Source organism: Pleurodeles waltl, chromosome 8, assembly GCF_031143425.1.
Source record: "Pleurodeles waltl isolate 20211129_DDA chromosome 8, aPleWal1.hap1.20221129, whole genome shotgun sequence".
Lineage (NCBI taxonomy): Eukaryota > Metazoa > Chordata > Amphibia > Caudata > Salamandridae > Pleurodeles > Pleurodeles waltl.
Window position 1 is genome coordinate 85875969 of NC_090447.1, and position 15853 is coordinate 85891821.

At 40.2% G+C, this 15853-nt stretch overlaps 1 long non-coding RNA gene across 1 annotated transcript in view; it reads left to right on the forward strand.

Moving 5' to 3' along the window:
- The first annotated feature begins 620 nt into the window (after positions 1-620).
- Positions 621-15853, forward strand: part of LOC138249064 (uncharacterized) — a 244358-nt gene continuing 229125 nt past the window's right edge. The window contains exons 1-2 of the long non-coding RNA XR_011194692.1: positions 621-706; positions 1509-1595. This is a non-coding gene — a long non-coding RNA (uncharacterized lncRNA). The remainder of the gene's footprint in view (positions 707-1508; positions 1596-15853) is intronic.

The following is a 15853-nucleotide window of genomic DNA, read 5'->3' on the forward strand; positions in this document are numbered from 1 at the left end:
TGAACTAATTTATAACAAATCCTGTAACACCTTGTTTAGGAACGGGATGCTAGGTATAAAGGGGCTATTGGTGGTTAAGTGTTTTAATACTTGGGTATTAATTTTAATGCCTGAGTATTAATTTGTAGAAGTTGAAATGCATTTAAAATGTATTTTATTAGTTAAGGAGGAAATATTTTATGGGTCCTGTAATATTCTTCTTTGTAGATGGGATGCAAGTTTATACTGATGCGGGAGTCTTTGAATAGTCAGGTATTCATTATAATACCTGAGTAATAATTTGTTCTAGGTTGTTATGAAAAGGTGAAAAATTAATGTTAATTAATAATAGAAATAGTAAAAGATTTTACTATTTTTAACATAGGTAGATATTTTATTTCTACCCAAAAACTTAGAGAAAAATAAGAAACATAATTTTCAACTATATTAATTTATTATAAATAGTATATAAATACAGAAACATACATTTTATAAACAGTCTAAATACATTTTCATTTTAAAAATCATTTTTTCATGTTTTACATGTTTTTGCATGCTTCTAAAAATACTTTAATGTATTTTCCCACAGTTTTTTATTGGTTTCAATGTACAAAATTGCCCTTCTTCTGTTTGTGTAGGTTTCCATTACGTACACAGCTGCACATCTGTTTTCACAGTTGGTGGAGCATTGCGGTGAGGAGTGAAAGCATGGGAGAAGTCTGTCCAGGTAAGCACAATCTAATTTTTAATTTAAAGTAAATATTTGGCTATCTCTGTTGTAACAGAAGATGTGGGATGTAGGTATGTGGTAAGTAATGTTAATATTAGTCTTTTGTTTCATATTCACCATCTTTTCATTCGTGTAGATGTTGTTTTCACATGCCTATATCAGGTAAATTGCTTTTTGGGAAATCATTTAAAATGGTGCTTGTAAACATAAAATATTACCCTATAAAATAATTGTGTAAAAAAAAGTTCATTTTGTAAACCTTTTATATCGAGTTAGTAGGTGGATGGAGTTTTTTTAAAAATAAGCTAGAAAAAGACCACATGGGTCTTTCGTGGATATCAAGTTCCGTTTTCCTGTAAAGTTATTTCTTTCTACTGCTGTCATTAAGTTGCATATACTTTGTAAATTAAATTGGTTACATTGATGATAAAGAGTAAGCCTACATCAGTTATTTATTTAGATTTTTGTTTTGCAAGAGTACATTTGCTACCTATATGCTTTGAGTGATTGCCTATTATGTTTTTTTGGAGGGGTTATATACAAATTAAATTTAATAACCATTTTTCAAACAGATAGGATAATTTGCTAAATTGTGTGAAACACACATTTCTTTTCCCTGCAATGACGCAATATTGGAATTTAGAAGGTAAGTACTTTTCTTGGAAAGAATATTTATATTATACTTGCATTATTATTTTTTATCCCTACATCTGTTAATGGGCTTACTGAAAAATGCTTTCTGAAGATTTGTGAGTTGTTTGTCTGATATCATTCTTACATTTTTCAATTTCCATTTCAGTACTGGAAACATTGGACTGATGAAGACTCATGGAGATATGTGGACTTAAAAGGTCACCATGGGTTGAAAAAAAGAAGACAGCTCCCGGTAGGATTTTTACATTTCCTTTTTTTCAGTAAAAACAATCAATGAAAATTGTTTAATTTTTTCCAATAGTCTTTCAGACATATCCTTACTTTTTGTTTATATTTTTGGGATTAGGCTTCCTGACAGTGATTGTGCAAGCCTCATTTCTTGGAAACTTTGTTCCTTTTTCTCAAAATTTCCATTAAATGGTAGAGGATAGGATGATGTTTGCCAATAGATTTGTTAAAGAAATTGTACCATCCCTCAATGGCATTGTTAGTTTTTACACCACCTTCTCAACATGTTGTGTAGCCATTTCACCATTCAATGTGAAATATTGGTATCCTCCTGCATCCCGATCCATGCTTCTTCAAAGTAATTTAGTAGTTGTACTGATTTCTCTTCGTTCTGGATAAAACATTCAGATTCTGTAATTGCAGTGTAGAATTTACCTACTATATCAGGTGGTATAAACATAACACAGTCAATTTTCTTAATTCAATTTGAAGTTTACTGCTTGACAAATATTCCTCTTCCAAGCATGACTTCTGAATTTTACACCAATATGCCTGAGAAAAGTGAAAGAAACATTCTTGAACTTGGGTGTCTCGGTATAAATTGATTATTGAATTAATAATTGTCAATTCAAAATCAAGTATTACTTTTCTAGGACTTTTAGTCATGTTTTATCTTTGATTACTCTGTGTAAGTTGAGGAATGTTTGTTTGCGAGTAAGATGTACACTAGTGGGATAGTTATATTACTTTTGTTGGCATGAATAGTATAAATTTGGTTGAATGGGTTGGGGGTTGATTTAAAAGTGTCATCCACCGTCCAACTGTAGTATTCTCTAGGATACCTAGGTTATGGTTAGCACAAAAAAATAATATTCTTTTTTGAGGGTTTTCATTATCATACACGAGGAAAGGTTCATTTGAGAAAGTTACAGTTAGTTGAGGGGGAATCTTAATATCTGCATAGGATTGGGGTGATACTCGGTGGGGATTACTATCCAGTTTTTCTCTTTGGATCTTCCTTCTAAGCTTGGGTATAGAGTGCATGCTATTAGCAATATTTACAGGAATGTTTTGCGCTGCCTCTCTTAATACTGCTCGACAGGGTTCATTGGAGGTGTGTGCAAGAAGTTTAATTTGTTGTACATTTTCACATACTTTTATTTCCATTGCAGAGGCAGAGTGGTTATGCTCTGTTGTCCTAACAACGGTATCTTCCAGAGTAACCGAGATCTACCTGTACAATGGGAAGAGTAATATTGCACATACCCCTCAATGATTATGGGGTTCACTCAATCTCTGTTTACAGTAGAGGTAGCCACTATATTTCAGAAGCTTTTTTCCTGTTGGGATCTAACATAATTTGCGTGTTGTTGTGACACCATTGTTGGTAATGCTGTTCAGGAAAAGAGAAAAAAAAAATACGTATTTGTCGTATTACATTTTTTTAGTGATCATATGTGTTGTGTTGCCTGTGATGAAAACAGATGTATTTATTATATTTTTTTCTATCCTGTGGAGAAAGGGAACAGTTAAAAAGCCTGTAGCAAAAATGCATTTTAAGTTGTGTTATTTTATTTTTGTTTGTGTTTTTACTCTGTAGTTTGAGTGCTCAAATTTAAATTTTTGCTTTAGTTACCTGAGATTGACGTGCTATGTGGTTTCTCTGATGCATAGGGTATTTGTTTCTTCTTGTTGGAAACTGCAAGATGAAGGAACTCTCACTGCTAGTTAAGTTACATTTCTACATGACAAGAGAGAAATGCATTGTTAATGCACAAGATTCTGAATCATTGCTTGGCCATTTTGCTTCCAAAATCATTCTATTTTTCTATGCACTTACTCTAGAGTATAAAAGCTTTGTTGTGAAATTTGAGCAGATCTTTGGATTCAATTTTTTTTTGTTGCATAGGTAGATCTGCAAGGGTCAATTCAAAATAATAAGAATTAGTACTGTTTCAGTACATTCTTTGTTGCTTGAAGCATGAGTCACTGTACAGCACCTGCTCTGAGGGAAGTACCTAGGAATAGTTATTTTTCCCCAAATCACTGTCCACAACCTGCCTTGTGGTAAGTACCTGGCAGAGTAGGAATAGTAATTTTGCACCCCATTTACTGTCCAGCACCTGCCCTGTGGTAAGTACCCAGCAGAGTAAGAATAGTCATTTTGCCCCCCAGTCACTGTCCAGCACCTGCCCTGAGGTAAGTACCTAGCGGAGTGAGAATAGTAATTTTGCCCACCAGTCACTGTCCAGCATCTGCATCAGAGGTAAGTATCTGACAGAGTGAGAATAGTAATTTCGCCCCCAGTCACCGTCCAGCACCTGTCCTGAGGTAAGTACCTGGCAGAGTGAGAATTGTAATTTTGCCTCCCAGTCACTGTCCAGCACCTGCCCTGAGGTAAGTACCCAGTGATGTAAGAATAGTAATGTTGCTCCCCAGTCACTGACCAGCACCTGCCCTGAGGGAAGTATCGGCAGAGTGAGAATAGTAATTTTGCTGCCCAATCCCTCTACACCATCTGCCCTGAGGTAAGTTCCCAGTAGAGTGAGAGTAGTAATGTTGCTTTTGAGTCACTGTCCACAACCTGCCCTGAGCTAAGTACCTGGTGGAGTAGGAATAGTAATTTTGCACCCCGTTTACTTTCCAGCACCTGCCCTGAGGTAAGTACCCAGTGATGTAAGAATAGTAATTTTGCTCCCCAGTCACTGTCCAGCACCTGCCCTGAGGGAAGTACCCGGCAGAGTGAGAATAGAAATTTTGCTGCCCAATCACTCTACACCATTTGCCCTGAGGTAAGTTCCTAGTAGAGTGAGAGTAGTAATGTTGCTCTTAAGTCACTGTTAACAACCTGCCCTGAGCTAACTACCTGGTGGAGAAGGAATAGTAATTTTGCACCCCGTTTACTGTCCAGCATCTGCCCTGAGGTAAGTACCTGGTGGAGTAAGAATAGTAATTTTGTCCACCAGTCACTTTCCAGCACCTGCCCTGAAGTAAGTACCTGGGGAAGTAAGAGTAGTAAATTTGTACCCAATTTACTATCCAGCACCTGGCAGAGTGAAAATAGTATTTTAGCGCTCCAGTCACTGTACAGCACTTGCCTCAGAGGTAATTATCTGGCAGCGTGAGAATAGAAATTATGCGCCCCAGCCACTGTCCAGCACTCAGTGTCCAGCACCTGTCCTGAGGTAAGTACCCGGCTGAGCGAGAATAGTCATTTTGCGCCCAGTCACTGTCCAGCACCTGAAGTGAGGTAAGTAGCTAGTGGAGTAAAATTAATAATTTTGCTCCCCAGTCACTATCCAGTACCTGCCCTGAGGTATGTGCCTGGTGATGTGAGAGTAGTAATTTTGCTCTTGAGTCACTGTCCACTACCTGCCCATAGGTAAGTACCTTTAGCAACACAAAAGGATGATCTGCGACTGGGGGTGAGTGTTCGCATTGTTCAGCACTCCGTCCATCATCCTTGCTAAAGTTGCCCTAAGTGGGAAGGATATGCCCAGATGTGGGTCCGTGCTTGCTATGCTACCAGATTCAAGCTAGCCTGGCTGATGAAGGGTAATACCCTAAAACCGGTCCCAGGATGCTTGTTTTTGGTCCAGGGAGGACCTGGCCTAGCAGTTCGGGCTGGACTGTTCCCATGAGGAACAGGGTCAAGACTGATTTGCATATGGCTGGGTCCAAACTGGGGTGGCATGGTGAGCAAAAGAACGATGGATTAAATCCAGATCTGTGACTGGGGGTGAGTGTTTGCATTGTTCAGCACTCTGTCCATCATCCTTTTGTGTTGCTAAAGTTGCCCTAAGTGGGAAGGGTATGCCCAGACGTGGGTCCCTTGCTCACTGTGCCACTGGATTCAAACTAGCATGGCTGATGAAGGGTGATACCCTGAAAACGTTCCAGGGAGGACCTGGTTTGGCAGTTCGGGCTGGACTGTTCCCATGAGGAACAGGGTCAAGACTGATTTGCATATGGCTGGGTCCAAACTGGGGTGGCATGGTGAGCAAAAGAATGATGAATTAAACCCAGATCTGTGACAGGGGGTGAGTGTGCACTGTTCAGCACTCCGTCCATCATCCTTTTGTGTTGCTAAAGTTGCCCTAAGTGGGAAGGGTATGCCAAGACGTGGGTCCCTTGCTCACTGTGCCACTGGATTCAAGCTGGCCTGGCTGAAGAACGGTGATACCCTGAAACCAGTCCCAGGATGCTTGTTTCTGGTCCAGGGAGGACCTGCCCTGGCAGTTCGGGCTGGGCTGTTCCCATGGGGAGCAGGGTCAAGACTGATTTGCATATGGATGGGTCTGAGCTGGAATGGCATGGCAAGCAAAAAAAACGATGGATCTGTGACTGGGGGTGAATGTTTGATTTGTTCTGCATTCCGTCCATCTTCTGTTGTTTTTTCATAGGTGAGTAGCTGTAGAGTAGGTATAGTAATGTTGCACCCAATTTACTGTCCAGCACCTGCCCTGAGTTTTTTTACTACCCAGTGGAGTAAGAATAGTAATTTTGTTCCCCAGTCACTGTCCAGCACCAGCCCAAAGATAGGTACCTGGTGAAGTAAGAGTAGTAATTTTGTATCCCATTTACTGTGCAGCACCTGCCCTGAGGTAAGTACCTGGCAGAGTGAGAATAGCAAGTTAGCCCCTCTGTCACAGTCCAGCACCTGCCTCAGTGATAACTATCTGGCAGAGTGAGAATAGGAATTTTGTCCCCCAGTCACTGTCCAGCACCTGCCCTGAGGTAAGTACCGGACAGAGTAAGAATAGTCATGTTGCCCCCCAGACAACATCCAGCACCTGCCCAGAGGCAAGTACCCAGTGGAGTGAGAATAGTAATTTTGCTCTTAAGCCACTGTCCAGCACCTGTCCTGAGGTAAGCACCTGATGGAGTAAGAATAATAATTCTGTCCTCAGTCACTGCCCAACACCTGCCCTGACGTAATTACCCAGCAGAGTGAGAATAGTAATGTTGCTCCCTAGTCACTGTCCACCACCTGCCCTGAGGGATGTACCCAGCAAAGTGAGAATAGTCATTGTGCCTCCAAGTTACTGTCCAGCACCAGCCCAGAGAAAAGTACAAGGCAGAGTAGGAATACTTGTGTTTTGTTCTCTGTTGACAAAAACATATTTGCTTATTATATTATTCTAGCCTGTGGATAAAGGGGACAGTTAAAAAGGCAATTGAAAAAAAAACATTTTTTGTTGTATTATTTTATTTAGTTGTGTTTTTACTCTGCAGTTTTAGGTCTCAAATTTCAATTCTTGATTTAATTACCTGAGATTGATGTGCTACTTGCTTTGTCTGATTATGGGGTATTTGATTATTTTTGTTGGAAAGTGCAAGATGAAGGAACAAATAGTACTGGATATGTTAAATTTCAACATGACAAGAGAGAAATGCAATGTTAATGCATGATATTGGAAATCATTGCTTTGACATTTTGTTTCTAAAAAGTTTATTGTTTCTTATGAACTTACTTTGTAGTATAAAAGCTTTGTTGAAAGATTTGAGTAGATCCTTGGATTCAGTATTTATTGTTTTTTTGCTTAAAAAGCTGTGTAAGGGTTGATTCAAAATGATAATAGTACTGCTTTACTATATCCTTTGTTACCTGAAGCATCAGTCACTGTACAGCACCTTCCTCAGGGGTAAGTACCAGGTGGAGTAGGAATAGTAATTTTGCTCCACAGTCACTGTACAGCACCTGCCCTCAGGTGAATACCCAGTGGAGTAAAAATAGTAATTTCGGCCCCAGTCACTGTCCGCCACTTGCCCTGATGTAAGTACCTGGTGGAGTAGGAATAGTAATTTTGCACCCCATTCACTGCCAGGCACCTGCCCTGAGGTAAGTACCCAATGCAGTAAAAATAGTAATTTTGCTCCCCAGTCACTGTCCGTCGCTTGCCCTTATGTAATAACCTGGTGGAGTAGGAATAGTGATTTTGCCCCCATCCACTACCCAGCACCTGCCCTGAGGTAAGTACCCAATGGAGTAAGAATAGTAATTTTGACCCCCAGTCACTGTCCATCACTTGCCCTGAGGTGAGTACCCAGCAAAGTAAGAAGAGTAATTTTGGTCCCCAGTTACTGTCCAGTACCTGCCCAGAGGTAAGTATCCAGCGGTGTGAGAATAGTAATTTTGCCCTCCAGTCAATGTCCAGCACCTGCCCTGAGGTAAGTACACAGTGGTGTGAGAGTAGTAATTTTGCCCCCCAGTCACTGTCCTTTACTTCCCCTGATGTAAGTACATGGCGAAGTAGGAATAGTCATTTTGCCCCCCAATCACTGCCAAGTACCTGCCCTCAGGAAAGTACCCAGTGGAGTAAGAATAGTAATTGTGCCTCCCCAGTCGCTGTCTGTCACTTGCCCTGACGTAAATACCCAGCAAAGAAAGAACAGTAATTCTGATCCACAGTTACTGTTCAGCACCTGCCCTGAGGTAAGTAACTAGTGGTGTGTGACTAGTAATTTTGCTCTCCAGTCACTGTCTAGGACCTGCCCTGAGGTGAGTACCCAGCAGTGTAAAAGTAATAATTTTGCTCTCCAGTCACTGCCCAACATCTACCCTGAGGTAAGTATCTGGCAGAGTAAGATTAGTAATTTTGCCCCCACTCACTGTCCAGCACCTGCCCTGACATACAAACCCAGCAGAGTAAGAATATTAATTTTGACCCCCAGTCACTATCCATCACTTGCCCTGAGGTAAGTACTCGGTAGAGTAACAATAGTAATTTTGCCCCCCGTCACTGGCCAGCACCTGCCTGAGGTAAGTACCCAGCAGAGAAAGAATAGTAATTTTGCTCCCCAAGCCTCTGTCTGTCACGTGCCCTGACATAAGTACCCAGCGGAGTAAGAATAGTAATTTTGCTCCCCAGTCACTGCCCAGCACCTGCTCTGAGGCAAGTACCCTACAGGGTAAGAATAGTAATTTTGCCCCCCAGTCACTGTCCAGCACCTGCCCTCAGGTAATTACCCAGCAGAGTAAGAATGGTAATTTTCCCAATCAGTCACTGTCCATCACCTGCCCTTAGGTAAGTACACGGCTGAGTAAGAACAGTAATTTTGCCCCCAGCCACTGTCCTGGACCTGCCCTGAGATAAGTACCCAGTGGATTAAAAATAGTCAATTTGCCCTCCATTCACTGTCTGTCACTTGCCCTGATGTAAGTACCTGGCGAAGTAAGAACAATAATTTTGCCCCCCAGTCACTGCCCAGCACCTGCCCTGAGGTAAGTACCCAGCGGAGCAAGAATAGTAATTTTGTCCTCCAGTCACTGTCCATCACTTGACCTGAGGTAAGAACCTGGTGGAGTAGGAATAGTAATTTTGCTCCCCCCCCCCAGTCACTGTCCATCACCTGCCCTGAGGTAAGTACCTAGAGAAGTAGGAATAATTATTTTGCCTACTGCTCACCTGTTTTGAGGTAAGTTCCCAGTGGACTCATAACAGTCATTTTGCACCCAGTCACTCATCAGTATTATTCAACTTATCCTCCATTTGCTGCTCTATATTTACACTGAGGTTATTTACTCTTTTTATTATTTACCTTAAACAGTTGATGTGCTGTATTCTGAATATTAAGTCACCTCATAAGTAATTTATTTAAGTCTGAAAAAAATATAAATACTACATTACTTTTTCTTGAATTAAACTTTGTTTGCTTATGATAAAATGTTCCTATTTATTTACCATTTGTGTTGCTAGATGGCACTGTTCTCTACAGAATGAATGTCTCTTGTTTCAGTTCTGAAATACACGTCTTGTCAGAAACGTACTCAGTGTGACACTGACCACAAAATGGTGGAGGGCGGTTTATATATGTTTTTTAGTGGTGCACCATAATTTAATATAAAATAAGTTTTGCAAACCAATTTTATTGTAACAAATTTATGACAAAACATATATTAATGTTGCACGTTTTAGAACGTGATTTTTATGTACGCTTGAACCATAGAATATCGGTCATTACAGAGAAAAAATACTTCTAGTATGGTGTAGAAATAAAAGAAGGACTCCTTTTGTAACACGATTATAAAAAACGCATATTCTGTGTGTGAACGCATTTGCTAAATATATATCCTTACCTCCATATATATTTTTGCAGTGTTGTTTATTTTTTCACTTTTTTACAAAATGTCAAAACTAAAAATATATATATATTTGTGTTTTATACTTTACATTTACCCCGTCTTCAATATCCATTGTTGTAATATTCGTGGTTAAGGTATGTGTTTGTGTGGTTTAGGTAATTTCAATTACAGTGCTATATTTGCGTGGTTCAGGCTTGCGTTATTGTTCCGCATTCGTTGTAAATGCGTGTGTTATGTATGACTTTGTTGTTGCATCATACAACCCATGCAAAACAAGCTTATGGATCTGGACTTCACTTCTCCAGAAGGATAAGGTTTAGGCTTGACACAGTTCAGAGATTCACTGCAGGATGTGATCTAAAGCACATGGTGTACTGGGATGCCTGCTCACCTTTCCCACTGACTGGTACTGATGAGTTGGACCTGGGCCAGAGCATAATAAATGAATAGGGATGACATGCTGGTTTTCTCACCGTGCTGTCGAGGAGTGTGGGATGAGTGTGTTACACCTGGAAGGTCGAAACCTCTTTAGTTCAGTAGGACAGGATGTAGACAGGTAATGGTATCCTCAGAGAGAAGAGATGGGAACAATGTTTGTAACAATATATTCCAAAAACAGCCCTTTTCATATTATACGCTTTGTATTGTAAAGTATCATGGACCAAAGGGTGTAACCAAATTCCTCTGCATTTCTGGAACCCAAGGAGTCAGGTGTTGGAGCAGGTCAAGTACAACAACAATGTGCACAATGTAGCCGATCCAACTTTAAGTGGTGGTGATAGCAGAGGATAAACTGAATGTCTGTAATATATTTTCAGACGGATACAGTTGTTGATACATTTATTGTGATCTCACAAACATAGGAAAGATACAGAAGAGCTAATAATGAATTGATGCTCAGTGGGGTTGTATTGCAGCAGATATCACTAACCTACAGACCTTGCTTTTTGTACTAGGGTTTTTAGTCATTAAAAGATCATTGCTGAAAATAGTTGTTTTAGCATAGCTATAATTCCATTAATTGTAATGTTTAATAAGTCCACGGGGATTTTTTAGAAAATTGTATTTTAATGGTTTTGAACTCCCTTGGAGCCTGGATGTCTCTGGACAGATCAGGATGTGAGCTGAGCAAAGGAGAACGGTGGGGGTGGGGGGGATGCTGGAAAGAGTATAAATTTCCCTCAAAATAAGCAGACTTCATTTTTACAGAACATATGAGTGAAACCCAACAGCCCCACGGTAGAATGTATGTATGATGTCGCATTCCGGAAATATCCTGAGACTGTGAGATTTGGAAATGTGTATACATTGTTGGACTGTACAATTCTGAGATCTCCTTCCTAAAACCACAATTTATTTTTAGCACTATTTTTCCTGGAGTTGGATCAGACACAAAGCCGTCAAGGCTCTACCTAAAAGTAAGTATTTCTACAAATGCACTATTTTTTAGTTAGGTCATCATTCTGGTACAGGACACAAAAATACCATGATGTAGTTACCACTTCTAGTAGGTATTCTCACACCAGTGCCATGCAAATTCGATGGCTGCAAATATTGGACATGTTCCTGCATGTTAATCTGTGGACGTCAATTCACCAAAATGCCCGGAGTAGCGGAGGTGCCATTGCACGCCCCTGACGTCCACTTTAACTCACACATATACTTACACATACACGCAAATTCACACTTCCATACACTTTCTCACATAAAGAAAATCTCACCATCAAGCATGCACGCAACATAAATTCAAAAGCATTTTTAAGTGCCTCAGCTGCCATCAAAGGGTGTATTCCAACTAATTGTACTCCAGCTTATTACACTAATAGCGAATACAAAATTATTATTCGATATTAGTATAATAGAAAATTGACAGAAAAAAAGAGAGTGGAGCCCCAACTGAGGACCATAAGCACGAGCTGTCACTGTGTTCCAGGCACTGAATTTGCCACCTCTGAGGCAGGGGGTCGCCAAGCAGTACCAGGGGTCGCGAAGGGCAAGCCACCTGACAACCCCTAAATGGCGTCTATGTGTTAATCCCCACTTTCACATGTGTTCGGGCACATAGATCCTTCTGTGTGAGCCCCAAACCGGTAAACTCAGAATCAGGCTGGGCAGTATCTCCCCCAGAATTTTTTTTCAGCCTTACTCAGAATCAGGTTTGAACTATCCGAACTGCTGGTTTCTTCTTTTTCCTCTCTCCCTCCATCAAGTTATCCAGACACTGCTTAGAGAGTTCAACATGGAGAGAGTATCTCTGTTTAGAAACTACTTACTCTTACAGTTGTACTGTTTTAAGACTTAGACCAGAACATAGTATTATTGTGTTGTGTGTTTTATCCTCTCAAGTAACTAGTTCTTTTGCTGCATAAGCTTGCCGCATCACGTGGCACGGATCTGACATCTGCCTCTTCTAATAGAAAGGCAGATGGATATAACCTAGTCCACATCTCGTGTGCTATGACTGCAGGGCCATTTGTTATGTTATGTTTATTTGTTTAGCGCGCTAATCACCCAAAAGGTAACGAGGCGCTTGGGCAGGTGTGTAAGTGTGTGGTCCCCATGGTGCTTATACGAAGAGCCCGGTCTTCAGCTTCTTGCAGAACTCAAGAACTGAGGAGGCTCTGAGGTGTTTTGAGAGTGTTAAAACTGGCACATGATGGTGTACCTACCACCTTAATTTGTCACTTGCTTTCATTATCAGCTGAGACAACTTTTCTGCTGTTAGTGAAAAAGCAAGTTCCCACCACACTTACGCTGGTGGTAATTGTACATGTTAAAAGTACATAGGGCCAGATGTAGCAAAGGGTTTTTCCCATTCTATGTCAATGGGAAAATGTGTTCGTACATATGGCCCATAGTTCATAAGGACAAAGGCAAAATAAGTGCAAACTGTTTGCTTGGATTTTTCCCCTTTACAGTCAAAGGTCATGAACTGATGCATAAATGAATAAACAACTCTGATACCCGGCTCTGCTTTTATTAGCACCTAGCTGTCATTGCTCCTACGGTGACTTCATGACCCTAAATGAACATGAGTGTGCCACCAGACTCCCACTACTAATAATTCACACTAACCTCACACCGAGTATTTTACACCCCACCTATACCCATTGAAACATGTATGTTATGATAGAAATGGTGCTCTGAGTTGGTTTCCAAAAGGTACACTTGTGTGGTTTGAGAATGAAGAGGAGTTTCTCTTTTATGGGCATATAGGTTGCGGGAGGGTATCCTACTTCATTTCTGTATTGCTATGGGCACACTGCGGTACCTTTCCTTCTTGGGTGATTTCTGTCACCACTAAATAGCACCAACAGGTTTGGCATGTGGTGTGAGAAATGACGTATTTTTTCAAGTGGGTCTTTGCATTATTTCGTGAAATTAAATTTTTGTTGTAAATGTTGTTTGCCTGATCTCGCCTCATTTTATTTAACTTAAAGGACACTTCACGAAATAAAGCTTTGCGAGATACCGACACAAAACTAGTTTGAGAATTAAGGGCCAAGAGTGCAAGGTCTTTTTGCAAACGCAAATGGCCCAGTTTCCAAAAATGCCTTTTGGTTATGTGCAAACCACAAATTGCGATTTGGTTAAACATTATCGAATTGCAATTTGGGTTCATGCCAATTCAGTATTTGGAAGGGACATGTTCATGGCCACTTTTCCAAATACCCAATCTCAATGGTATGTATTAATTATTTGTTATCGAAATCCTGTTGCAAAGCATTATTTCTTTACCATCTACAAAGATGTAGTGATAAGCCATTCACAAACAGCAAGGTGTCCCAAAAGGACCCCTTTCTCTTTGAGAATTATGAAGATTTTGTTTTTAAGAGTAGGGAGTGTCCCTATAAACCATGGCCTACCATTAAACTTAAAAAAATATTAGTTACGTTTTCATTTTGGAAATTAAGATAGCTTTATTTGAAAGCTATCACATAAATGGTGGTTTGCTGACCCCAGCAGGCCACCATCCATGTGATGGCTGTGATTACAAGTGAGTCGCAAATTGCTACCTATCTCATTAACGAGGTAGATGGATTACGACCCACTAGGAATTTATATTTTGTGACCGACCTATTGGTACATATGTCAGTTCACAAAATACTGCACTGGTCGCAAAAAAATCTGGTAACAAATTGGAACCAATATTTTTCAACCACTGCTCCGTACATCTGACCTGAAGGTCTATTGGCATTTTCAGTGTGAAAAGCCTTGCTATCTCGCAGGACTTTTTATGTGATGTGCATACTCAGATTACTAAGTAGACAAAATATATTATTGAAAAATGTCGAAAAATGTCAAGAATTCCTCACATAATAGGAATTTCTCAACTTCTGCCAGTATTTCACCCAGACCTGCACACCCTGTGCAGCAATAAGGATTCATGTAGCATCCAATAAAACTGCAACGTAGGTAAATAAAAGAAAAAGTCAATTTTGAGCTAGCGCCAGAGGCAGGCGTTTTTGCTACAAAGGCACACACAGCGGTTGCGCCAAGCTTGCTATTTAATAGCACAAGTCAATTGGCATCTTTGCTTCGGGAGAGTTCAACCTACCCAGTGCTGTAACGTGACAAAGAAATGATGCTCTAATTGAACCTTTCATGGTAATGTATTTGACAGGTTGAATCCTTTTAAGGGATTACAACAGGAAAATGCTAACAATTTGTGTTTACTACATATAAGGAGGAAATGAGGGTCAGGCTCCCTAAATGAGATTCACTTCACATTAAATATGCAAATTATCTCCTGGACACTGCTGCCCACCAGAGTCACTTAGTGCCACCCTCCAAATGCAAAACACTTGCCATGTGCTCTGTGATGAAATGTACCCCCTTCTAACACCACCATTACAACTTCTCGCTTCAGACTTCTAAAACATCATTATGAAATGATACTGTTACCTACTCATTATCACATGCTGTCATTTATGTTCATCGGTATTCTGAATATATCAGGATTCTGCATATCCATCAGCAGTCAGCCAGCAGCACTAACGTGATGCCCTGCCATTACATGCACTACACCTGATGCTGCGATGACACGAGCATGAAGCTCTTTAGGATATCCAACAGCAACCTAAAACACTAGCCAAGGGGGCATCAGTAACTAGAGAAGAGATCTGGGGTGCAACTGAGTCTAAGCACCCTTCAACACACATCTCTGGAACAGAACTGACCACAATGGCACAACTTGTCAACTTACACGTATTAGTTGCAGAGAACATGTAATATCATGCTTTATAATTATGATTCTAGAAACTAACACATCAAAGGCAATTAAATGATAACTATGCACATATAGCAAATAAAGGTATTAAATGTTTTTCACATTCATATTATCCACAATATGGACAGAATATAAGAGAAATTGAATTACCTCTGGAGATGTAAAATAACATCCAAGCCAAAGTTACCCATTTTAATGACCTGAGACAGCCCTGTCAAAATTCCTGGCATGTAACAAACAGTTCCCTCAGACTAATTTGAGTTAACCCTAATTGTGTCATTACTTTAACCCATACAGTCTTATTTTTACAAAAAAGAGTTGTCTGGGGTGGATTCCAAGGAAACAGTGACCCACAACTTAAGGAAACAGTGACCCACAACTTAATATAACCTTATTTATCCAGCAACACCAGTCCTTCAATCAATATAGTCAGTTCCCAGACTTCAGAAGAAGCTGTGACCAAAGTAAAAATAGTCAAAGAAACTTATCAGGCATGCTTCTTCCCACTGGTAGAAAAAGTGGGTTAGTTAATTTGGTTGGCAGAGTGTTGTAAAGGTTACACAATTGCTGAAATCCAACATTTGCATTTATTATTTTATTTAATGTGTAATGGTTGTCTCTATTTAAAGCTACTCTACTGCGATGCCGCATAAAAACACTTTGAACATATCCTCTGATCTGCAATTGGGAATTGTTCCAGAAACAAATGACAATATATAACTTGTAAACAAACACATGCTAAAAAGGGACATGCTAACATCCCCTGCAAGTATCACCACTGCTCAGCAAGCACTCATGCCACTTTTGACTAGTGACTGATTAGAAGAGACACACACCTCCTCAGACCTGGCTAGTAAGAGAACTGATCAAAGTGGGATTCATAGGCATCAAACAGATACCATTGTGTGCATGCCATGTACGTACAGGGAGGAAACACATTCTGTTA